Source organism: Homarus americanus, unplaced genomic scaffold, assembly GCF_018991925.1.
Source record: "Homarus americanus isolate GMGI-L3 unplaced genomic scaffold, GMGI_Hamer_2.0 scaffold48393, whole genome shotgun sequence".
Lineage (NCBI taxonomy): Eukaryota > Metazoa > Arthropoda > Malacostraca > Decapoda > Nephropidae > Homarus > Homarus americanus.
Window position 1 is genome coordinate 490001 of NW_024720684.1, and position 20598 is coordinate 510598.

A 20598-nucleotide genomic window follows, 5' to 3' on the forward strand; every position below is an offset into this window, starting at 1 on the left:
ATTATTCAAAGATGCCTCGTTCATGAGATTCCTCCTCCTCAAGTCCTCCTCTCAATCCTCCTTCTCTACGTTATTTTCCGTCTCTCCTCCTCTTCTCCATCCTTCTCCTCCCCATATTAGTAACAGGGATATATTACAACAGGTAACCATTAAAGCAATCAACAGGTAACCATATCAGGGTTGACCATTGAACAACTGATCCCATGTTATATGTGTAGGAGAACATGGAACGCCAAGTGAACTCTTAGAGACTGACAAGAGCTGAAGAAGAGAGCTGACTGAGGCTCTTGAGTTTTTTATCTTGACTTTCTGGCTAACAGCATCCGGGCTCTCTCTCTCTCTCTCTCTCTCTCTCTTTTTTGTTTTCTCCTCCCTCCTCAATTGCTCTCTCTCTCTCGTTGTTTTATCGTTCTCTCACCTCTGATATGTTTGGCGTGTCGCGGCCATAGTAGATGTTCCTTCTCAATTTCCAGAATCCGGGAGGAGGGAGGGACATGTGAGTCTTCTTTCGTCTTAATCCTCCTCCTCCCTCCTCCCTCACCCTTGACATCAATTTAACAATTGTTATTGTACACCCAAATTAACACTACCTTTTAACTATTAACTCCCTTTCCCCTTACTTCTTCAATTCTTCCTCTCTCCCTTTCTCCCCTCTCACCTCGACATCCCCCCTCTCACTCGACCACCCCCTCTCCCACACACCACACTATATTACATTAACTAATTAGGACATCACCTGTATCATATTGTAACCCTATGGACTATTACTGTACCTGTAACTTAACCTTAAATGACCATTTAATGATGTTAGTTAATTTTAGTTCTAAATTAGTGTACTGTAGTTAGGTAGTTTGTTAAATACAGTTCTAAGTTAATGTATTTGTAACAGTTGTATGGTACAGTCACTGTGTGTAACTTTTGGTGTGTGTGTGTGTGTGTGTGTGTGTGTGTGTGTGTGTGTGTTTTTCTCTGCTTTTGAATTAGACAGATACAGGTACAGGCCCAGAAACAGTCACAAGTACTCAAACACAAACACACAAACACTTTCTGGGATTTTCTAACACACAAACAGCAAAATAAAACACAAACCAGAATTCCATTTACCATAACACTGCTGGTGGTGGTGGTGGTGGTTGGTGATTCACTGACGGAGCCGCGACAAAACTGAGTGAGTGAGTCAGTGAGTGAGTCAGTGAGTGAGTCAGTCCGTCAGCTAGTCAGTGAAAATACAAAAACCAGGTAATTAATTAGTTTGGCACTGACTGAGGGAAGGTAAGCGTGGAGGAGAGTGCCGCCGACCACCTCGATAGTGCCACGAGCCCAACTGAGCTGAACTGCCTTGCCTGCCCCACTACCTACCTCCCTGGCCTGGCACTCTGGACGCCGTGCCCCCACCACCACCACCTCCCTGGAGTGATGGGCGTAGATGGTTCGCGAACCTCGGAATAACTTATAATCTTTGGTCGCTTTCTGATGTGTCTGTCTGTCTGTCTGTCTGTCTGTCTGTCTGTTGTGTCCTGTCGTGCCTGTTAGTTATTTTTACCGTACTTGCTTCCGCTCACCTGAAGATTACACACCCTAACCTAACCTAACCTAACCTTACCTATACTAATCTATACTCAGGTGAAATATAAACTAGGGTGCCAAATCTTCAAGTAAAAGAGGAAAAGAAAGAAGTAGGTGGAAGGGAGGGTAAGGAGGGAGATGGGAGAGAGAGAGAGAGAGAGAGAGAGAGAGAGAGAGAGATATTACCAATATTAAGTCAACCACATTTTTATCTTCCCAGTAAAACAAACAATTATAAAGAAAAACTGAAGTGCAGGAATAACACACACACACACACACACACACACAAAACACACATATCGAGTGTTGTTGCGTCAGACAGCTCTATATCTGTCTATCCTAACTGACAAACTAACAAGGTTCTTTTCATAGAGGGTAAGTGTAGTTATGAAGTGTTATAGGTAAAGGGTTATAGGTTGTTAAGTGTTATAGGTAAAGGGTTATAGTTTGGTAAGAGTTATAGGTAAGAGTTAATGATGAGCACAAATGGAGAAAATTGGTAGTTATGACAGACAAAACAACACTTCGCAAGGTAAACAATAACGGGAATTAGTGTCAGAAAAGGTCAATTTCCCATCAAAATACAATATATACATTATTATTATTATTTCGTATTATCATCAATTCTCTCTTACGTCACCACTACCAGTCACTGAAGGTCAACTGGTCCGAGAAGGGATAAAGAAATTGCACAATATAACTGGTAAACATCAATAATGACCTCATGACGTCACTTCTGTTCGTGGATTTCCTCTGACGTCACTCCCAAAACGCAAACTTGGCGGAAAAATTAAAATTCGACGAATTATTATAGAAGACGGGATTTTCAGGTCATCCATGCATTTTTCCCCGTAGCTGGAGACAAAAACACCTATCCATACTGCCTCGAGTATCTGGGAGGTATTTTGACGTAATTTCCGCTGCTTTCTGCGTTTAGAGCCATCAAGATAGGTGCGTTCTTAAGTGGCTATGAGAATCCAAGCATTGAATCCGCATTCTTAAGGACTTTACGATAATTGTTCGCCGTAAATGAAAATGGATGATGGATTGATGGTATTTTACCGCATTTACTTCAAGTTATTATAATTGTAGACAGTAATTCAAATGGCTTCAAAATGTACACCCTCAATTCTAAGAGACATTTTGGACCCCAGAAATGAGTGTTGAAGGACTTAATTTATTTATGAAGTCAATTGATGATAAGACACCTCAGTTTACTTCACCTGATGATGGAATACCTTGACGCTAGGGAGTCTGGTTAGATTAGGTTAACATTAGAGTAATTAACCCTTTGAGGACGATGATTTAACCCTTCAGGAGTCAAAGGTAAATAACATAGAGAGCTCTGAGAACACTAACACACACAGGTATATATAGGAGTGTTTCATGACGTCACAATGGTATGGCCGTGTGTGTGTGTGTGTGTGTGTGTGTGTGTGTTTGGTCAACATATAATGTAGTGGTGTAACCTTGGCCGTCTCCTGTTACCCCCCTCCCTTCACCACCCCCTCACATACACACACGCCCATACACACATGTCGGCACACACACACACACACGCACACACACCTGTCTTTTACAGTACTCTGGCTATGTCCTTAATCACCTAGCGTGCTAAATGTCATAAAGGTAACTCACACAGGTAACTCAGCACAGGTAATTCACGTAACTAATTCACACAGGTAACTCACAATCAACTCATAAAGGTATATAGCTCATAAGTTATTCAGACGCTACTCACACGTGAAAGAGAGAGAGTGTGCCTTACAGACGCCAGACCATGACACCGTTAAATGGGGAAGACCATGCAGTTTCCTGTGGTATGTAGAAGATAAAGATGTGACGCTACTACTACTACTACTACTTCCATTACTGCTACTACTATAACATCTTCTACTGTTACTACTACTAATAATAATAACAATAGCTGTATCGAACACTAATAACAATAACTTACAAACAATAACACGTTGCTAGACACTAGTTGGCCAAAATTTCCCTGACTTTTCTCCCTAAAACCCCCCCCCTCCCCCCGAAGAAAATAAATATTAAAAACAAAATTATAATACTTGTTTTGTTTTTGTGTTTTTTCTTGGTATATTTATTTTGTCTTCAGTTCTTTGCTTCGGGAAGACAATTATGACGAGATAATATGTGTCTTTAAGAATCTGGAAATTGCCCCACGAGGGTAAAACGCTGATGAAATATTCCCTGAATCCAGACAATCATAGTTGACTCAGGATAATACTTAACCTAACTTCACCAAAACTAACTTAACCTTACCTAAACTAAACTTAACCTAACTTATCCTAAACTAACTTAACCTTACCTAAACTAAACTTAACCTAACTTCACCTAAACTACCTTAACCTTACCTAAACTAAACTTAACCTAACTTAACCTAAACTAACTTAACCTTACCTAAACTAAACTTAACCTAACTTAACCAAACCTAACTTTACCCAAGGAAGCTTAATCTAACTTAGTCTAGCTTACCGTAAAGAAACCTAACTTAAGGAAGGAGGGTTTCAAGAGGGCATATTACACCCAGAGATAAGGAAGGAAGGTTTCCGAAGGAGGTTTCCACGAGAGAGAGAGAGAGAGAGAGAGAGAGAGAGAGAGAGAGAGAGAGAGAGAGAGAGAGACCTACCTACCTTGTTTCCATTATCAGTTTTCAATATTCCACATTAAATTTGACTCAGGTACCGGTGGCCCCTTGTACCGCTGGGAGCCATAACACTGGAAGGGTATTTGGCAGTATTTCACTTCGCCCCTCTGGTCATCACGACATGATACACGACACGACATACGACACGACATGACACACGGCACGACATGATACACTACACTACATGATACGACAAAAGACTACACGACACGACACATGATACGATGATACGACAAAAGACTACACGACACGACATGACACACGGCACGACATGATACACTACACGACATGATACGACAAAAGACTACACGACACGACACATGATACGATGATACGACAAAACACTACACGACACGACATAACACTACACGACACGACATGATACGACAAAACACTACACGACACGACGCTACACTACACTACACAACATGATACGACAAAACAAGACACTACACGAACCTAAGTCAATCTGGTTTTGTCATGTTCTCTGTTGTGTTCTGAACTGGTGTGTGTGTGTGTGTGTGTGTGTGTGTGTGTGTGTGTGTGTGTGTGTGTGTGTGTGTGTGTGTGTGTGTGTGCAATAATAATAATAATAATAATAATAATAATAATAATAATAATAATTAACGGTTTATTGAAAGAGCTTGGCAACCAGAAGGCTGAAAATATACAGTTACATATTTGGGGAATGGGTTTCGAATTACAAATAATATACAAGTAACACAAGTGACACAAATAAGATGGGGAAAAGCTCAAACTACAGTGTATTTCAACATAGTGACAGTGCAAGAAGTAGTATTTACTGGTAGTGAATACACTGGTTTATTACAAGTTATTGATAATTTTTACAATGATTGGGACTGGGCTGTTCTTATAGCGATCAGTTCGTGCACGTATGGGCTGGATGCGGTTGTGGTGTCGAACAGCAATTCTGGCTAGGGAGATCTCAGGTGGTAGAGCGGTGTCGAGGATGGTGTAGAAGCTTACTAAATTTGCAGATGAGGTCGTGGTGATGGTCAGTGAGAGTCGAAAGGGTCAGTGTTGAGCACTTGGCAGGGGAGTAGAATGGGAGAGAATCTATTCTTGCATTCCTCTTTTGCACTTTTTTTCTAGGTGTTTACGTTGTGTGGCATTTAGGGAGGAAGACCAGGTGGGGAGGCATAGTGAGCTTGGGAAGTATGAATGTTGTGTAAACACTGAGGAGCTTGGGTGCAGGAACCTGGAGGACTTGAGTCGGCGGAGGAGGTGGAGACGGAAACTGGAGGATTTGGACAACTTTCACTGACGTGTGGTTTCCAATTTAGTTTTTGTTGTCTATGGTGACGCTGAGAGCTTCTGTGAATCTACAACCTGGAGGTAAGCCCGGACTCCAAAATAATGGAAAGGAGGTGGGACAACAAATGGAGGAGAGGAAGGATGTGCATAACCATGGTCTTGGTATGGTTGATGGTGACATGGTTGTTGGTGGCCCAGTTTGGGAGACTGTTCAATAAATCCTGAAGGGCGGTATAGTCGGGAGCAGAATTGTTGACACTGATCCCAATGGTGGAGTCGTCGACATATTTCCAGCGAGCAGGGTTTTCAAGGCATCATTGATGAGCATAAGGAAGCAGAGTGGTCCCATCTTTGGTGCCTTGGGGACGCCACAGGTAAGTGACTGAAAGGTGGAGACAGCCCCTCGGAAGCGTACAGCTTGGCGTCGGTCACTGAGGAAGTCTGTAAGCCATGGTATAAGACTTCTCCGAAGCCCGAGGTCAATAGCTTTGTTGATGATTATATTGTGGTCGACTAGGTCGAATGCTTTAGTGAAATCAATGAAGGCGACAGCTACAGACGTTTTTCGTTTCTCGAGATGGCGGTATATGTAATCGAGAAAGCTGACAAGACAGTGAGTGGTGGAGGAAGTTTTCATATTGCCAAATTGCTGAGGGTCTACGATTGCAGTAGGTCGTAGCTGATTTAAGGATTGTGGGCTGGTTGACTTGGGCACTGGTGATACATTAGAGATCTTCCAGTCAGCTGGGCATCTGGCTTGACTGAGAGAAGCATTGATGATGGAGCAAAGGGGTTTAGCAAGCTCCGGGGAGAACTCCTTGAAGAGTTTCATTGGTAAGTCAATGGGGGTGGTAGAGCGTTTTAATTTTAGTGTGTGTGTGTGAAGGCATCCTGTATAGTGTAAACAAAGTACAGTATGTGTTATGGATGCAGCCTCTACTGTTTACAATGAGTGGTGGCGCCTTTTGGGCGTAGACAACCGCCACTGTTTTCCCGAGATTGTTTACATAATTCACTTCCCTCCCTCCCTCCCTCCCTCCCTTCCTTCCTTCCTCCCTACCTACGTCCCTCTCTACCTCCCTTCTTCCTTACACCCTTATCTCCCTCTCTCCCTCCCTCCCCTCTCTCCCTCCCTCCCTATCAAAACACTAGAGATTCCTAACCACCCATTGTTTATCGTCGTTACCACCCTCAGTACCTCTTTAAACATGTACCTCCCCCCAACCTTGTGTCTGGTTAACCTCAGTGCCCGGAATAACCTCAGTAACCGGAATAACCTCAGTAACTGGAATAACCTCAGGGAATAACCTCAGTAACCGGAATAACCTCAGTAACTGGAATAACTCAGTAACCGTAACCTCAATAACCTCAGTAACTAATAACCTCAGTAACCGGGAATAACCTCAGTAACCAGAATAACCTCAGTAACCGGAATAACCTCAGTAACTAACCTCAGGTAACCTCAGTAACTAACCTCAGTAACCGGAATAACCTCAGGGAATAACCTCAGTAACCGGGAATAACCTCAGTAACTAACCTCAGTAACCAGGAATAACCTCAGTAACTGAATAACCTCAGTAACCGGAATAACCTCAGTAACCGGGTAACCTCAGGGAATAACCTCAGTAACCCAGTAACCGGGGTAACTGGGAATAACCTCAGTAACCGGGAATAACCTCAGTAACCAGGAATAACCTCAGTAACCGGGAATAACCTCAGTAATAGTAACTGGGAATAACCTCAGTAACCGGGAATAACCTCAGTAACCGGGAATAACCTCAGTAACTGGAATAACCTCAGTAACCGGGAATAACCTCAGTAACTGGGGAATAACCTCAGTAACCGGGAATAACCTCAGTAACCGGAATAACCTCAGTAACAATAACCTCAGTAACTGGGAATAACCTCAGTAACCGAAATAACCTCAGTAACCGGAATAACCTCAGTAACTGGGAATAACCTCAGTAACCGGGAATAACCTCGGTAACCGGGAATAACCTCAGTAACAATAACCTCAGTAACCGGAATAACCTCAGTAACCGGAATAACCTCAGTAACCAAATAACCTCAGTAACTGGGAATAACCTCAGTAACCGGAATAACCTCAGTAACCGAATAACCTCAGTAACTAACCTCCAGTAACTGGAATAACCTCAGTAACCGGAATAACCTCAGTAACTAACCTCAGGGGTATAACCTCCGGGAATAACCTCAGTAACCGGGGTAATAACCTCAGTAACAATAACCTCAGTAACCGGTAACCGAATAACCTCAGTAACAGAATAACCTCAGAATAACCTGAAATAACCTCAGGGAATAACCTCAGTAACCGGGAATAACCTCAGTAACCGGGAATAACCTCAGTAACCGGGAATAACCCCAGTAACCGGGAATAACCTCAGTAACCGGGAAAAATCCATTAACTTTCTGAACAAAATCGTTATTCAACTCATCAGGGGCCAAAGTCTCAAAAAAATGTCGTAAGTTATAATCTTCTCGTAAATAAAGGTACCAGAATACACCTACTTAGCACCACCACCACCACCACCGGTAAACTGGAGAGAGAGAGAGAGAGTTAATTGATTTTACTAACTCTCTTTACCTATGACAGAAATATCAAAATGGCGTCAATATTAACTCAAGACTCAGTGATCAGTTATTATATGGGTTTTTTTTCCCAGTTAGTGATGATATTTAACTTAAGGAGGTGGGTGGAGGGGGGGGTCCTGGTTTACCTATGATTATGTATACGTAAATTTTGTTCACATGAAGATTAGCATAACCTCAGTTTAGTTTACCTGAAGGGTAGGTTATGGTTAGGTTAGGTCAAGTTAGGGTAGGTTATGGTAAGGTTAGGTTAGGTTAGGGTAGGGTAGGTTATGGTAAGTTAGGTTAGCGTTAGATAAAGTTAGATTTGATTAGGTTAGATGAGGTCCTAACCACCCTGGCTATACCCCAAGTTACACGAGAAATCCGACACATGAACGAGCCTGAGAGAATCCAGCTTTTGGTTAACACTGGTGCCGTATTATACACAAACTGAGGTAAATGTTAGTTCCTTGCCAACATAAAACTCTGCCCCACCCGCCCACCCACCCACCCGATGACGTCTTCCATTACCCACCCAGTCTGTGCCCACCCCGCCGATGACGTGTTCCATTACCCATCCAGCTTCTGCTCACCCAATACCCAACCTAACTAAATTTAACACAACCTAACCTAACCCAATCTAACGTAATCGAAGCCGAACTAAACGAGAATCCCCAAAAAAAAAGGATTAGTTTGGTTTTTCTGTGTGTGGACTGCCCGTGTGTGCTGGGTTAATAAACAAGTGTGATCTGATCTTAACCAACACCTCACAGCTGGTAGGGTCTTCTTACCAATACCCCCAACAACTGTACAATTCGAATCAACAACCAACAAAGGTCACAGATCAAAGGTCAAGGTCACGCCAAATTGGATAGTCTATACTTATGTAACAGTGCAGGTATACAATGTGCTTAGGCAGGTATACGAGTACAAACAATACACCTAGACAGTACAGGTATAAATACAATGTACCTAGACAGTACAGGTATACAAGCAGTAAGGCAGTAGGGCCCAGTAGAGCCACCAGGTGTTTATGGTACAGGTAAGAGTGCCAAGAGCCAGACTCAGCCCATAGTTACCACCTTCATGACACCTTAACACGGGTGCCTTGTGTGTGCGTGTGTGTGTGATACTAATAACGTGGTGTGGGTACTACTACTACTACTATCCAAAATGACGTCAAAATGGCAATGAGACTCAATTTTAACAGGGATGAGGAGGCGTGGGGAGGTGAGGCATGGGTAAATGAGGCGTGGGAGGAGTGGAAATGAGGCGGGGAGGTGAGGCGGGAAATGAGGCGTGGGGAAATGAGGTGGGGGAGGTGAGGGGAGATGAGGCGGGAAATGAGGCGTGGGGAGGTGAGGCGTGGGGAGGTGAGGCGTGGGGGGGGGCACAGGGGGGTGATAACGTGATACAGGTGATGTTTATACTGTCAACAGGTAACCCTCAGGTGACGTAATTGCCCAGGTGGTGGTGGTGGGTGGCTGGACACCTTTATTACTATATAGGGGACGGTTATATTAGAGACGGGCCTATTGGAAATATATCAGTGGACAATTATATATTATTATTTATGGGACGACTATATGGGACGGGCCTATTGGAAGCATATATGAAGACATTTAATCTGTACAGCTTTACTATAATGTATCTATAGTTGTAATAATAATAATAATAATAATGATAATAATTAACGGTTTATTGAAAGAGCTTGGCAGCCAGAAGGCTGAAAATATACAGTTTCATATTTGGGGAATGGGTTACGAATTACAAATAATATACAAGTAACATAAGTGATACAAATAAGACATATAATAACTAGATGTGGAAAAGCTCAAACTACAGTGCATTTCAACATAGTGACAGTGCAAGGAGTAGTGTTTACTGGGAGTGAATGCACTGGTCTATTACAAGTTATTGATAATTTTTACAATGGTTGGGACTGGGCTGTTCTTATAGCGATCAGTTCGTGCACGTATGGGCTGGATGCGGTTGTGGTGTCGAACAGCAATTCTCGGGCTAGGGATCTCAGGTGGTAGTAGGAGCCGGTGTCAAGGATGGTGTAGAAGCTTCTTACCAAATTTGCAGATGAGGTCGTGGTGATGGTCAGTGAGAGTCGAAAGGGTCAGTGTGTTGAGCGCTTGATATGTGGAGTTGGAAGGAGAGAATCATCTTACATTCCTCTTGCACTTTTTTCTAGGTGTTTACGTTGTGTGGCATTGAGATAAAGGACTAGTGGGGAGGCAGGTGAGCTTGGAAGTATGAATGTTGTGTAAACACCGAGGAGCCTGTGTGTGTGTGTGTGTGTGTGTGTGTGTGTGTGTGTGTGTGTGTGCGTGCGCGCGCGCGCGAGATAAAGCTCCGTCGTGTCATATTATCACCGAATAATTATACGAAAGATAAGGGGATAATCTCATTGGCTGGCGGAAGTTAAATTAGATGCGCTCTCAGCCAATCACTGATTCCCAAAAGCGTGATTGCTAACCATGGGTGTACACAGTGAAACAATATGGAGGCTACTCAATGCATTTGACAACTTTCACCCCCCCCCCCCAAAAGAATTCAGTCACACAACCACAGCTGGATCGACTGTGAGTGTTCCGGACTCGAACCAGGGAGGCTGAGGGCGAGTGTTAGATCAACTCAGCCACCGCACCCCAGGGATATTATAGAAGATGTGGTAGTGGTGGTTTGGTTTTTGTTGTCCTTAGTATTGTTGTTGTTGTTGTTGGTTGTTTTGTTTTTGTTGTCCTTGGTATTGTTGTTGTTGGTGGTGGTGGAGGGCAGGTAGGAGTGGTGTAATAATATACATGTAAATTAATTAATGTTTGTATTATATTTCAGTATAAGTAACACTACAATGCATATAATGAATTGTTTTGTTATACCTGCAATCTACCTTTTTTTCCGGGAAGGGAGGAAGGCCAGGAAGTGAGGGGTGATGGAAGTCTCTCTCGCTCTTCCTATACGTGGGAGATTGATGATGACAGCGCACAAGGGTGAGGATGAGAGCTGAGAGATTTAATAAGTGTGTGACACACACACATCTCTCCCTCACACACCCACTCCACACCTCCTTACAAAAATCCTTTTTTTTTTTTACGGGCATCAGCCCACCGGATCACAGGTCATTTTTAATAACCCACATCAAGGCTTGGAGGGGGGGAATTTAATAAGATAATAATAATCATAATAATAATAATAATAATAATAATAATAATAATAATAATAATAATAATAATAATAATATAATAATAATAATATTAATAAAAATAAATAACAATTATAATAAAAAATATAAATACTAATAAAAATTTTAAATAACAATAATAATAGTAATGATCCATAAATACATACAAAAATAAAAAAAAAAGATCAGTAGTGAGAAACAATATATGTATGTTATGTTGCCAAAGTAAGAGAAACAATTGAGACCCTGCAATTGTGTGTAAATGAGGCAAAAAGTCAGATCAGCAACCTGGGACTTGGTCACAATTTTCGTAATGCCATATGGCAGCAGGATCTACCATTAGACAACACATTATGCTTCCAATATCTTCCCGGGCGGTAGTACCTCCCTGTTTGGCAGCTGCCAACTACCTACTACCTGTTACAACCAAGTAAATATCAAACATTTATTTTACACAACATAAAAAAACAAAACTCAAATCAAATGTCAGCCAATCGCTCGATGGCGTGCCCTAAGTGCTCGAGGGTGGTAGTTATGGAGTCGTTCAGGTGTTGTGTTAACCAGTGTTGTGTTGGCTTCATGTCCACAACAAGCTGGGTGTGCTGTGCCCTCGGGGCGGCCTTTGTGGTGTGTCTACCGTTCCCCTTGTCACTGATGGGGTTGTCGTTTATCTGGGCCGGCGTGATGGAGAGCAAGACGGCGACCAACTCTTGCTACGACACCAGGAACATCGTTGTTAAACGGTGTCCTAAGTGTCGCTACTTACTTCTACCCCAAGATGTAGAGCAGCTCGCCTCCTCCTTACTCATCCAGCCGTCTCCCTGATGATGGCTCTACACACAAGCCGAACTAAAACACGGCTTTAAGTGTTTTTTTTTTTTTTATTTACTATTTTTTTAACACCTGTCCCGGGTCGCTACATATTTACCTTTGTCTGTTATCTTTCTATAGTTTTGATACAGCAAACTCTCCCTTCCTGTGGCTAGTACCTTTCTATGTTATGGTTTTTACAAAGCTAATAACAATCATAGTGACTTAAATTAACCTAAATTAACCTAACCTAACATAACCTGATCTGACCTGACCTACCCGCAACCCCCCCCCCTCCAACAGCCACCATCTTGCTACTTTCACCTGATTAGTATTCTTAATCAGGTGATGGCCAGGTAATCAGGTTAATTATTTCAGCAGGTAAAGTTATACGAAGGACCGATGAGGAGGGGAGGGGACACGCCTAGCGAGGGGTCAGCTGGGACTCTGGACCTTGCTAGGAGTTTGAGATTTTCTCTTAGCAATACACACACATAATACATTACAAACACAAACACCTCCACACACACACACACACACACACACACACACACACACACACACACCTCCCTCCCCCACACTCACTATTCCTTTCAATGTTGGGGAAAGAAAATCGAGAGAGTGAGAGAGAGTTTGTGTGTGGTGGAAGTGTAACCTGGGCTTTAAGGTCTGGATAGGTGAGGCAGATAATGGCTCACTGCCGGGAGTTCTCACACACCACAGCCAGGAAAGGAAAAACACATTATTCAAGACTATTGTATTCCCACTTTGTTGTTATTACTTTTGTTTATTTTGTTTTTATTGTTGTTGTAATCTGTTGTTGTTGTTGTGGTTATTAAAATTACTGTTACTGTTATTATTTACAAACTTTTCAATAATGATGATGGTGATAGTAAAATAATAATAATAATAATAATGAGGAGTCAGGAGAACTACTTATACACACACACACACACACACACACACACACACACCCTCTTGACACAACAAACCACACAGCGATGAAGGTGTCACGTTTTGTGTATGTGAATGGTGTCTCTTTACCCCGTCTGTATGTCTGTGTCTTTCTGTCTCTTTGCCTGTCTGTGTGCGTTATACCCCCACTACATCACCTTAATACACCATGACAGCTATTAATCTATATGTCTGTCATTCTGTCTAGCTATCTATCGGCTCATTTATCTGGTTGATAGATTATCTTAGGTCAGATTGCTGAGCTACATATCTAGGTTAGGTTACGTTAAGTTAGATTAGGTTAGATTTGGTTAGGTTAGGTCAAGCTAGGTTTGGTTGGGTTAGGTTTACTACCAATACCAAGACTCTCACCAACACAATATCTCTGAGTTAAATACACGTGGACCAAGTTCCTCCTCTCCTATACCACAATCAACTGCCATTAAGACCATCACATCAACACAATCCCAGGCTGGAGGAGGGAGGTTATGGGGGTCGGGGAGGGTGGAGGTGGGGAGGAGGTTTGAGGGTTGGGTAAGGTGTGGTGAGGGATGGGGGATTGGGGTTGGGTGGGGGAGGTAAGGGTAGGGGGATTGGGGTTGGGTGGGGAGGTAAGGGTAGGGGATTGGGGTTGGGTGGGAGGTGGGTAGGGGATTGGGGTTGGGTGGGGGAGGTAAGGGTAGGGGGAGGTTGAGGGTTGGGTGGGGGAGGTAAGGGTAGGGGGAGGTTGAGGGTTGGGTGGGGGAGGTAAGGGTAGGGGTAGGTTGAGAATATATATACAAGCATCCCACATCCCCCAGCTCGTCTTGTTAGTGCCACAGTGCCACGTAATTGCTGGTTATTGTTTTATCAGAGTGCCAAGGTGTGCCACGTCGTAAATGTTGGTGTTATTGTTTCAACAGATTAAACAAATACCTCTTGTTAGGGTTGAATAAAACTTGATCATATTTTATTATCAGTCATTAGAAACAATACAACTCTTTACTACTGATCAAACTCTCCTAACAAGGTTCAATTAGTGCCAAGGTGTGCCACTAATTGCTGCTTATTGTCCCAGGATAAAGTTGGTGGCTTCTTGTTCCATCATGGCACTACACAGCTCCCCTTACCATCACCTTATTGACAGACAAAATCAATATATTTCTTTAACACTTATCAAAAATATTTCTTCATCCATTAAGTCAGTATCATGTTATTACTAGTTATTGTCCTATTGACCTATTAATAAAACTCCTAAGCAAAGATCGATCCTCATAACCACACAGACAGACAGACAGGGACGTTATATAATTATTTTACACATATACACAATAGTTTATCATTATGCTACCTTAAGACGCCTGGTTCAGTAAGGTGATCCTCTTACCTGGTCTGGTTACAGGTAAGGTGACACGACACTTCTGCTGCTCACATTGTCTACTGGCCATTCATGCCACAGGTACACGGCGTCACACACAGGTACACGGTGTCACATACAGGTACACGGCGTCACACAGGTACACGGCGTCACACACAGGTACACGGCGTCACACACAGGTAAAGTGATCTTGGAATGTGTTCTTTTCGTTCCTCCCTTCAAACTTCCCCTCCAGTCCCTCCTCTACACCTCCCCCTCCAGTCCCTCCTCTACACCTCCCCCTCCAGTCCCTCCTCCACACCTCCCCCTCCAGTCCCTCCTCCACACCTCCCCATCCAGTCTCTCCTCCACACCTCGCCATGGCCAAACCTCGAGGCTAAGCAGGTCTCCACCACACCTATCATTACCCTCCCTCAGGCTAGACTACTCCCTCCCCCTCCCTCCCACCCTCCTCCTGCCTTCCCTCCTCCCTCCCTCCACCCTCCCTCCCTCCCTCTCTCCCTCTCTCTCTCCCTCCCGCTCCCTCGCTCCCTCCCTCCGTCACGCAGCCTATCACCCTGACAGCCTGGTAGAGGGGTGTTCTCATGCCTTACCTAACCCTAACCCGGCCGGGGAAGGCTGGAAATATTCCTGTAGACAGGACGTTCGCCACCAGTCCAGTCACCCGTGTGTGTGTATTAATGTGTGTGTGTGTGTGTGTGTGTGTGTGTGTGTGTGTGTGTGTGTGTGTGTGTGGAGAACCGTAGAAGGTCCATAAGGCAAACAACAACTGTCCGCAACCCCTGTCAAAACACCATAACTCTCTCTCTCTCTCTCTCTCTCTCTCTCTCTCTCTCTCTCTCTCTCTCTCTCTCTCTCTCTCTCTCCAGCCCCACGAGGGAGAGTAACATACACGAGGGACTTACCCTGTTGCACTACGCTCTGGGGAAAGAATGTACGACTGAGAACACTTGACTTACAAACGGATATCTCCTCCTGCTTGCGATTCATGCTCCCTTCTGCCCTCCACGCTCCATGCTCCCTTCTATACCCTCGACGCCCCATGCTCCCCTTCTTTACCCTCCAGGCTCCATCTTTGCTCCCCCCTTCTATCTTCTCCATTCCCTCCTGTACCCTCCACGCTCCCTTGCCCCCTCTCTCTATCCTCCACGCTCCCCCTTCCGTACCTTCCACTTCTCCCCATCTCTACCCCCACGCTCCATGCTCCCCTTCCCACGCTCCCCCCTCTCTGCCCTCCACGCTCCCCATCTGTACCTTCCTGCCCCCATCTCCCCTTTTGTGCCCCCTCCCTCTCCATGACCAATGCCTCTGCTCCCCCCCTCAATTAGCTATAAACACACACACACACACCAGCTGTTACAACCAACTTCTCTCAACTTAATTGAGTTTATCCAGCTGGTATATCCAATCTTACAATCCATCCATGTTCACTATCCACTTCCGTTCATAAGCTTATAAATCCACCCGTCTTCATAATAAACTTCAGAGGGAAATCCGTTTAGTCAAGTTTAAAATAAATCCCTTTATTTGGAAATATTTATCCTGATATAATTCATTATTTAAATCCCATTCATAAATATGTAATCCCAATATAAATGAATTACTGTTTACCCAAAATCCAACTAGACTTTAAATTACAACTAAATCCCTCTACATACCTAACCTAACCTCACCTGAAAACTGTAGTAATAAAATAAAATAAAAATCCCTCAGTAACTATTCATCTAAGTGTAAAACCTCTGGAGGCAAATCCCCTGAAATCTCACCTGGAGCCGTTAATCCCGTACTAACTCCTAAAGGGGGATTTATCTCAAGGTCCTGAACATCTGGGGCGAGAGGAGTGGTAGGGAGAGGTTGAAATACTTATTGTTGTCTTTAAATTTATTATCAAAGCCGTTTTCCCTTCCTTATGTATTTACAAATCAATTTTCGTAAACCAATATTCACAATCTTGTAATAAAGTATCGCATTATTTCAGATTTCAGTATACAGTAAAAACCTCTATTTAACGGACTATATGGAGAGGAAAATCCGTTTTATCGAGGGTCCTTTAGATGTGACACCTTCATTTAACGAGCTATATAGAGATGAATATGCGTTATATCGAGGGTCCGTTAGATTAGTGGAACTCCCATCTAACGGATTGTGTGGAGAGATAAGTCCGTTATATGGAGGATTCACTGTACCACAATTTGGGAGATTTCAAAATAATGGCATAAACCAAAAATAAATCTACCTAGAAAACTGTATTTACAAAACCGTAATTCAGAATTGCATCCATAAATACGTGTTTAGAGACGTGCATTCGCGAACACTTGATATCGAATCATTAGTCGATATCTACGGTGACCATCCCTTTTGTAATACATTAATATTAACTAATTTTACTTTCTAAATTTTCAGACATTAATATCTTTATTTTTCACGAAATTAGAAAAGTTTCTAGATAATTTTATCACCATTTTACCGTCTCATTAAGCTGTACTTACGTTAATCCGTACGGTAAGTTCTAGCCTCCTTAGCTAAATCGAGAAAACCTTCAACTATCCACCTTTGAGAATCCTGGCTTGAATGGATAGTTTAAAATATAAATAACAATGCGCACGAGAAAAGAAAATAATATTTAATGTCAAGGAATTAAAGAAATGTCAAGCGTGAAGGAATGTAGCTAACAAATATAGCTAAAATTAATAAAAAAAACTAAAATAAAATAAAAACATTGGTTACTTGCAGACAATTCCTCGTGGGTCAAACCTCTCTATCAGTCAAATCAGGAATGGCAGCTATCGGGCGAACAAAACTCGACCCCATAAACAAAAGCAACGTAAGTAAAAACAAAAGATCTGGATTACTTACTACGAACGCTATCAAGAAATCCGGACATACCTGAATTTATGATGACCTACAACACTTTCCAGTTACCTTTTATACCATCTCCAAGGCATATCACTGTATCTCTTAGTTCACAAACAATATAAATTAGCCATTACTCACTCACACATACCTAACAAGCTTTAATTTCAATAAAGGAATCTATGATAATTATGCAGTATAAATTATATAGTTGACAGTTGGGTCAAATATTAACATTATGGATTATGTATTGTGGCACCAAGGCCTTACTAGTTTATGTCTCAACTTGTGATACATATAAAGAGTAAAATTATATAGTATTAATAATGGAGGTGGCAGTTCGATAAATGTCTCCTCCCAGTGATTTAATAAGAAACGAGCTTCCCTCTTGACCCCTGTAATGCTTTCGCGCTTCGCTTTAAACAGATTGTACGAGGCTATCCCCATAAATTATAGCCACGAGTTGTGTGGTGCAAATCTGAATAAAAATCTGAATCCTAAATGTCAACAACATACTGTAAGTGGTGGGTGTTGTCACTTGGCTCCGACAGACAGTCTAAATATGGCGAATCTTAAAGACACTACTTTCTTTCTTTTTATTCTTGTTCATAAAGTTTATTGCTACTGGTCTTGAATTTCTCAGAAGGTTCTTGAGTTACGTTTTTCTTTACAACTGGGGATGAGAAAACACTTTAATGTTGATAGTATATTAAGTTAAGGTAATATTGATGCGATTTCAAGTTACCTTGTTGAGAATCAAACCATTGATTCATAAGACCTTCTCGTTGATGCTCTTGTATCAATAAACAGAGATGCAAATATTAATTAATCTTTGAGAATCTGAACCATAGTAATAATTAATATTTGAGGTGAGGATAAACAGTAAATTAAAACCAGTGAACGATTTGAAACTTTAAAGAGTTGCCCGGTCAGGAAATTACCACCAGAGCGTGCATTGAGCAAGAGCTTTTGCCTAACAGTCAGGCTTTATGCACGCTTTTCTTAAACTGAATCACCGACTTGTTTTCTCCGCTCCACTGTAATATTTTTCCTCTTCCTCATGCCTAGTTACTGAGAAATGCATCTAGTTTTTCCTAGTTTATTCCCCTTGATGCTGCCTGACGTATACAAATTGTATACACATTATTTATAAAGCATTGTTTTCCCTTTTTTGTCTTATGCATGTACAGTAACTGGACCATTACTGTGCTTAATTGCACTTAGTATTGTACTATATCTTTGACGTATCTCAGTAGTACAGGTTAAAATGTTAGCGTTTGACGTGAATAGCTTGTTTTTACACAAGTTTAATTTCGCGTTTGGACAACAAATATATATCCGTTACATAGCTGGTATAAACGTACATTATATATCAATAAACGATAGAAATATCCCATTGTAAATCAATTTTCAGTCTGTTTTTTTCCGAGTGCAGAATTACGATTTCTTTTCACATAAACAAAATTAATTGATAAAGACGAACAGGTTATGAATTAGTAATATAGAAATAATAAATAACAAAGAAAGTATGGGGTCATCAGTAGTAGTAGCAATAATAGCGGTAGTACTGTAATAAGTTCAGTACTAATAAGTTCAGTACTGTACCCAACATTGTGAAGCCTAGTGGTGCGTGACAATCCTAGTGATACCAAGGTCAGTGTAGAGCTTGAGTGGTACACACACATGCAAAAAATGGACTCGGCCTTACTCAACGCCTCCAGTACAGAAATATTACACGTAACCTCCCTCCCTGGTATCACCTACAGTACACTCATATCCTGTACACCTCAACCCTACAGCTACACCCATATTCTCGACACATACACCCCCAACCCCTATACCTGGCCTGTCACCTACCTAACCTTCTAATTAATTATTTTCGGTCGTTCATTATGGCACAAGTTTGACTGACCTGAGGAAGCGAAAGTGGATACCGTATTTGGGCAATGGAGCTTACTACCTTAGTCCAGACCACCTGTCAACACACACACACACACACACACACACACAAACCAATTAAATACTCTGCCTCCCTCCCATCACACAGCCAAGCACCGAATATCTCGCCTGGCTCAAGGAATTCAGACATTTTGTATGTTAATGCTTTCCACGAACAGACGCAAATGAAAGCCCACCCGGAAGATGTGTTCATACAATGTTTGAAATAGCACCACGTACACAGCAACTGCAACATGTAGACAGTTTAGTTCATCTACGGGGTAATTAACGATTATATTAACTAATTTATGAATGTGTATAATTTGTAGAGTAATTTTATCAAACACGATGGATAAAACTGCAATTTCCTCTCACTTGTAATATTTATTTTTATTCACGTTTTTTTAACCTGATATCATAATTAAACATATCCCTGAAGTGATTACCATCTTATATTAATATTTACTAACTTTACCAATTTAATTATTTTTGTCAATATTCAACATTACTTTTTTAACACAAAATACCAAAAAATTTCCTAGGAGCTGTTTTAAATGACAATTCATAGACTACGACGCTAAACTATTTAAATAACTCACGACCCGACCAAACCTGACCTAACTAAACTTAACCAGATTTACGTTAGTCAGGTTGGGTTTCTCTGGTTTGACCACTACGTCAAAAATCATCTATATTGCGAATTATTATTTATTTCTTGGACACCAGCTTCATTCCTTTATGTTGATAAGACTTTTTTTTATTCTATTAACATTCTAAAAAAACGTAATAAGAGCGAAAAAAGTTTAATATCAATAAAACTAAAAACTTTTAAATTAGTAATTAAAGAAGGGATCACTTAATTATTAACCCCCTCAGCGTTAAGGTGTTTTAATCATCAGGTGAAATAAGCTGGTTATTGCTGAATCAAAACACCATCACTGTAAATAGACCTGGTAAAATATCATAGGCAAAAGATATACGTGATGTCATGGGTAGGATATGTGTTCAACCCTCAGATAAGATTAATGAACAAGAGATGGTAAATGTTAATGTCAGGGGAATATTACTTACACGTTCACTCGCCTCATCAGCACAATATATGGCAAAATATATTAAAATTTAACAATGTTGTTCAGGACAGCCACAAAAGGGTCATAACACAACCCATGAGTTAAATAACGCTCTGTCCGAATCCTATCAACTTACCTCAAAAACACGAAATTCCCGGCCCTCTCGTTAACCTGTCACCTCTTACCGTTATCTCCCAGTTCTCTTCAGTTATTTTTCATTATCACATGTCCCTGGAAGCGTGTGTAGAAGAGTTATCATTGACAATATCACCGAGGAACATACAACACACACTCGCTTCCCTACAGCTGAGCCAACACTGGTGATGGA

At 41.8% G+C, this 20598-nt stretch overlaps 1 protein-coding gene across 7 annotated transcripts in view; it reads right to left on the bottom strand.

Annotated features, from left to right (window-relative positions):
• The window catches only part of LOC121860695 (alpha-2A adrenergic receptor-like), a 50148-nt gene extending 29550 nt beyond the window's left edge, over positions 1–20598 (bottom strand). For 4 of the 7 annotated variants that reach the window (XR_006087912.1, XM_042357994.1, XM_042357990.1 and 1 more), the window contains exon 1: positions 1105–1329. The gene's annotated coding sequence lies outside the window, so the exon portion shown is untranslated. Of the gene's footprint in view, positions 1–1104; positions 1330–15776; positions 15779–20406 lie in introns of those variants that run through there. The other 3 variants (XM_042357993.1, XM_042357991.1, XM_042357992.1) reach the window with 3 other exon arrangements.